Here is a 6,854-nt window from a genome sequence, read left to right as displayed (position 1 = left end):
GCATTCCCGCTAGTGCAGGAGCATTAACATATACATTTTTACGCGTTAGTGGTGCAACGCATACATTTTTGTTCCTGCACTAGCTGGAATGCGTAAAAATGTATGCAATGCGGCCCTGACCTCCGAGGTCAGAAAGCTGCCAGCGAGGGACTGGAGCAGCAGTGAGTGACTACGAGGGCACAGGATGGCTACATGGGGCTGGTAGAAGCCCCAGGTAAGTTAAACTCATTTTTTTTTTTTTGCTTGGACCTTCCCTTTAAGGATATTGCTTTTGATGTAGGGTTTGAGCCTTGACCAGGGTTCAAATCCCAGCTCAAACCAGTATGTTTAATAGTAAGGAGTCTTTGGGCAATGCTCCCTAATGATTCTGGTCACCCTTGGAGCATGCCCTAAGTGGCTGCAGTCCTGAAGCACTTTGAGGCCTAGGACCCACTGGCAGTGCTTTTTTAAGTGCTTGTAAAAGCTCCTGGTAATGTAATGCTATGGGGTTTTTTTTATCACATTCCTCAAGTGGGATCCCACACATTGCATTACAATAGCAAGAGCTTTTCAAATCTGCTATTGGGTCCCAGGCTCGAGTCTGTCAGGAGAAAAACGCAATATAAATGTTGTGTCTTGTTTTGGAACGGGCTAGTGGGGGAGGACAGGGGAAGCCACTATTAAGGTGAGTACTTATATGGGACAATTTTTTATCCTACAGGTACACTTTAAAATCAATCTAAGGTCAGCTGTGCAGTCTGCCAAACATAGATACTGGGTGTAGTTTATATCTCCAGTGTCATATGCATGGAAACATCCTGTGCTGTCTGCCACACATATGGCCTCAATTCGCTAAGGGCTCTTTCACATCAGAGCTTGCGTTGGAGAACGCTCAAAGCATACGTTTTGTTGTATGCCTTTTACTGCGTTTTGATATGCGTTGCACTGCAGTGAGTGTGCGTTTTTAATCCGTTTTCAATGCGTTACTGCACATAGAAAAACGCAGGTAATTTTTTTTTCTTTTAGTTGTCAACTTTCTACATTGTTCCTCTGTTGCATTCTGGGACTGATTGCCTGCGTTAACGGATTAAAAACGCGCATAGTGTGCGTTTTACATTGACTAACATTGTAACGCATAAAGCTAGCGTTGGCCGAAAAACTGCGCCTGGGTGCAGTGTAACGCAACGCACAAAAACGCAGCGTTATATGTGAAAGCTAAAATGAAAGTCTATGGACTTTCATTTCACCTTGGGTAACGCAAACTTTACCCTTTGCGTTGAAACGCAGAAAATCTGCCCTAATGTGAAAGAGCCCTAAGCAGTTTAGACTAGTCTACTGATTGGTTTGGTGTAAATCAGTTGCATCAAAATGGAATTCACTATTGCTTTAGACCAAATGTCTAAAGCATTACACCAAACCATCAGTAGACTAAAAACCATCAGTAGACTAAAAACCATCAGTAAACTAGTCTAAACATTATCCATAGATAATGGGTGTAGCGCATTAGTCTTCACACATTCACTCATTAGTTTTAGATGCATTTAAATATGATCACCAGAAGGTCAAACTGTGCATTTCAGTTAAGCTCACTTTTCACTGTGGTGTAATAGGGGGCGGGTAGGTTGGCTATGAGCCCGTTTGACGTCCATTTGAACAAGATCTGTGTATCCTGTAGATTCCTCAATAGGGATGGTCGGAAATGCTGATTCTGCAGAGGTTCCGATTTCTGCTAATGCTGATTACCAATTCTGCAGATTTCCAATTTTCCACATTCTCTAATTGGCCAAATTCTTCCAAGTTGACTCAGAAGTATTCAACCAATCAGAGAATGCAGAATGTTACCGCGGTAATTGGAATACCACAGACATTTTAGGCCAATCACAAGCCACAGAAATACTCGGTAGTATCACAGTCTTACATAGTCATTTTGGTTGAAAAAAGACATACGTCCATCGAGTCTAGTGATTAGTCTAAAATGACTGCAGCAATCTGATTTTCGTGGAAGAATTCTGCATTCTCTGATTGGTCCAATGCTTCTGAGTTCTGCAATTGGGCTACAATGACCCAGTTGCAGCAAAGTAGATTTTCACGAAAATCTGTTTTCCAATCGGAAATATGGACATTTCAATTCCGCTGAACCTGAATGAGCATCGCTACTTCTCAATATCAATCTACTCATGCAAACACGTCAGGCATGAAGGAGTAAAGTATATAACTGTAAATTTGCAGCTCGTCCATCCCTGTTAGTGGAGCTCATCTTTGCTGGTTATGCTATAAGGTGCCCCAGGTGCGGCTCCTGCAGCCATATTTAATGTTCCCCCAGGGGGCAGTTCTGTCCTGGAGATAAGCAGAGCGGCATCTCCAGAGAATGTAATCACAGAGTCCATATAGAGCAATTCATGTCACAACACAGTAACACTTGCACACAGCAAGATTCCCAATGTGTCGCATCACATCTCACTCAAGCTTGGGCTCTCTCCTGCCCTCTTCTACTTCACGGACAACTGCAAATCCCGCCATGCTGAAATTATTACAATAAGTCCTTTACACAAATTTCTGCTTTTTGTAATATATTGCTATTTCAGTTTACACTCAATTGAGAATTTCCAGAAGAGGTGTGTCCAACATGATTAGACACACAGGTAAAAGCTGACGTGTATCAGAGCAAAACATAGCTCCTTAATCATAGCTTATGATAGCAATGATTAAGGAGCCATGTTTTGCTCCAATACGTGGAAGTAAAAAAACGCAATCGCTCGGCAAAACCGATTAGAAAAGCATTTTAAACAAAAAGCGCAGGTAATCGTCGGGAATCGGAAAAAAAACCTCTACAAATTCGAAGAGAGCTCTGTATTCTGAAGCTTATTATCTCAACTGTCGGTCACTGTATTTTGTTTTTTTCTGCAGAGGACAGTACAAAAGTTCACTAGCCTGCTCTGTGCAATAATTTAGAATGCTGAGTGTAATGTGTAAACTGCAAATATTAGAGAATGATGTTATAAAAATAAAAAATATCTGAAAATAAAAATATGAGACTATTTTCTTTGCTACTAATGTTCTATTAATTATCCAAACTACACAACCAATTCATTATATCATAATTTGTTTTTTGCTTAAGTGTAGCTTTAAACACTGGCTACTTCTCTATTTGGCCACGGCCCTTCCCCACTCTGCTTATCACTCCAAACATCCCCATGGTGGGCTGAGACTATTCACTGGGTAACGGAGCAGTGCTTTACCAGCGCTGCTAGATTTGGGCGCAGCTGGCGCCTCCATAGACTACAATAGGAATCATTCCTATTGCAGTGCTCAGTGAGTAATGTCGGCTCCGTCAGAAGACAGAGCCGAAGTTGCTTAAAAAACACAATAATTCAGCCTCCAGCAATCGCTGGAAGCCGAATTATTTCATTCCCCCACTATCCATGGCGGCCTGGAGGGGGAATAGTAATTAAAACGGCCCGGACTTGTGCAGAAGCAGGATCAGCCGTAAAACAGCTTGTGACGGACGAGCCGTCAGACCAGAAAACGCAACTGCAATCGGTTTCCTGCTTCGATTGTCGTTGCGCTGCCAAATTAGAATCTTATGTCTGTGGATACCAGGCAGTCCAGCCTGGGGGGGTCTCTGCTGTCTTCATAGGAGTTAGTTAGCAGAGTCTTTTCATGGAAGCTGGCCCTGTGACTTGCTAATTTAGCCAGAGGTGTAAACCTCAGTTTGACCAAGCTAATCTCACATATGATGTTAATTAACAAACCAAAAGGCCCTTTCATACAGGGAGAGCCCAGAGTGCTAGTCACAGCTTGAAGCCAGACAGCCTGGCTGCAGCAATAAGCAGGAAGAAATGAATGTTGTATGTGGTTTTTTTTGCATATTTAAGGAATACCGTTTAGGTGAGAAATGTGAAAGTTACATCATTCTGCTGGTCCGGATCTTGTGAGTATTCCACTGTTTTTTAGCCGGGCATGCAAACATGCCCAAGTTTGGTATCATATGAACTGGCATAGTCTGAGAAATATGAATATGTGATGGTCATGTGTGTTTGGAAAGCGTAAGCCGAGAAATGACAAATGTCATATTTGGTGGGCATGGGGCACCCAGCCAGGGAGCTCACCGCCCTGTACAACCCCTGGGCTGTACTTGAGGCTCCACCCAAAGATGTGCCTTGTTCAAAAGTGTTTGTGAGGGACTCCTCCCTCATTCCTCCAATTTCCACCATCCTGATAGCTGCTGCCACTTTTGAGGAACGAGTGGTAGCCATTTTGTTTTGGACTTTGAACTCTGCTGAAATTGAAACCAAGAACTTTACAAGTTTTACCACAAAAGGACATCTCTCCATGAACTCTAAGTATCTGTTTTTCTCCCCTTTATTTTCATACTGTGTTATCTCATGTCTCAATAATTGTTGATTTTAATAATTTTCTGTATATATTAATTATTTATATTGCTTTCAATAAACCGACGCTACCGTCAGTTGTTGTTCCAGCTACCCTATTATTCAGCATACACAGAAACTGAACCCAGACTTCTGAAGAGACGCTACTGTTGTTGCTAGCTAGACAGAATAGAGTGTGTTTAACCGTTTTTATTTGCAGGATCAGTCAGTCAGTCAGTCAGTAGGGTCCACTGGCCCATACCAGTGGTGGTGGCATATACCCTGAAATAGTGTGTAAGTTGTAATTACCGTAACTCACAGGCTCCCTTCTAGTCGGGCTGCCGCCCAAATTCGGTTTCTGCCCACTGATGGCGACCACAGCTTGCATGATTGAGGTGCTGAAACCGATTGGAAGGCAATTTGCGTTCCGACCACTAGGGCTCCTGTGACACAGCTGTATCCTGCGCCCAAGTCTACCGGCGCCGATTTCAAATGTACTCACTAGGTAACCAAGCATCTCTCTGCTTGGTGCTTTCATAGTACACCATAATAAGAAAGAGGCACTCAATTGGCTCAGTAAACTTGTGTTTATCAATATTTCAGCAGTAACATAGGGGTTGTGTAAAGGCGCGTACACACGCCGTACTTTTTCAAACAACGGGTCCGTCAGACCCCCCCACGGGGCGACCGTTCTGCCGACAGTTGCACGTGAGTACAAGCTGTCGGAAGACTGTTTTTGACTAATCCGACGAGCCTGTATGCGCCTTTATTGATGAATATTTGATAAACGCAAGTTTACTGAGCCGCTGGAGCTCCTCATACTTATTTATTGCTTTACGTCTGGGTGGATTGGTGACCCACAGGAGGTTTGAGCACCGGCTGCCTAGGCTGAACAAGGCCTAAGGAAGGTGAGGTCCACAGCACTCCCATACGCTGCTCTCCTAGTACAGTCTGCTACTCTTCGAAGTGGAATGTCAGACTAAACTAGAAGAGCACCAAAGAGATGGCTAACTGGTTACCCATTAAGGACAACTGAAGTGAGAGGTATATGGAGGCTGCCATCTTTATTATCGTTTAGGCTTCTTGCACACGGGGACGTTGCAGGCGCACGTTAGTGCAGCCTGTAACGCTCCCCCAACGCACAGCAATGTAACACAAGTGGGCTGTTCACACTGCCCACGTTGCGTTACATTGTAACGCAGCAAAGTGCTGCATGCTGTGCGTTCTCCGCGGCTAAGCCGCGTGAGACTGCTTGCACATGCTCAGTCATGTTGGGGAGGGGGGGAGAGCGGCCGGGCACATGGCTAATTAATATTCACTGCACTGATATATATAATATTCACACTGACGTGCAGTGTTTACTTCCTGGAGCGGCCGCTCTGTGCGGCAATTGGCCGGGCGGGACCACGTGATGCCGCATGCATCCAAGAGTACGCATCACGGCATCAAAGACGCCAGAGTGAGCTGCACAACGCGGCTCACTCCGACGTCCACACCAGAAAGCACCAGGCGTTGCGTTAGGGGCACGTTATGTGCCCTATAACGTCCCCTAAACGCAACGTCCTGGTGTGTGACTAGCCTTAAGCAATACCAGGTTCCTGGCTCTCCTTCTGATCCTCTGCCTCTAATACTTTTAGCCAGAGACCCTGAACAAGCATGCAGCAGAACAGGTGTTTCTGACATTGTCAGATCTGACAAGATTAGCTGCATGCTTTTTTTCTGGTGTTATTCAGACACTACTGCAGCCAAATAGACCAGCATGGCTGAAAAGCAAATGGTATTGTTTAAAAGGAAATCAATTTGGCAACTTATATTCTTCTCAACAGGGATGCTCTCCGGATGAATTCCAAATGGATTTCATTCGGAATTCATCCTGATAATTAGATCACCTGAGTGGGTGGGTAAGGAAGGGTTAAACTTACCCAGCAGCCGTCTTCTTCAATCCATCCCACACTGCGTTCCAGGCCACGTCAAGTCACGACCATGCTTCCTCCAACCTGGAAGGATAGTCACGTGACCGCGGCTTGGAACGCAGCGTGGGATGCGCTGTGGGACGGATTAAAGAAGACGACTGCTGGGTAAGTTTAACCCTCCCTCACCCACCTACTCAGGTGCTCTAATTATCAGGATGAATTCCAAAAGAAATACATTCGGATATCATCCAGCGAGAATCCCTGCTTCTCACTTCAGTTGTCCTTTGAAGGAGGTTGCCATATTTATTTTTTATTAAGCAATACCAGTTGCCTGGCTCTCCTGCTGATCCTCTGCCTCTAATACTTGTAGCCATAGACCCTGAACAAGCATTCAGCAGATCAGGTGTTTCTGAAATGTTTGTGAAATCTGACAAAATTAGCTGCATGCTTGTTTTGTGTGTAATTTGGACACTACTGCAGCCAAATAGATCCGCTGGGCTGCCAGGCAACTGGTATTGCTCAAAAGGAAATAAATATGACAGCCTCCATATACTTCTCACTTCAGTTGCCCTTTAAATGCTCTAGGCTCCTG

Source organism: Hyperolius riggenbachi, chromosome 9 (genome assembly GCF_040937935.1).
Source record: "Hyperolius riggenbachi isolate aHypRig1 chromosome 9, aHypRig1.pri, whole genome shotgun sequence".
Taxonomy (NCBI): Eukaryota; Metazoa; Chordata; class Amphibia; order Anura; family Hyperoliidae; genus Hyperolius; species Hyperolius riggenbachi.
This window is presented reverse-complemented; position numbering follows the sequence as displayed.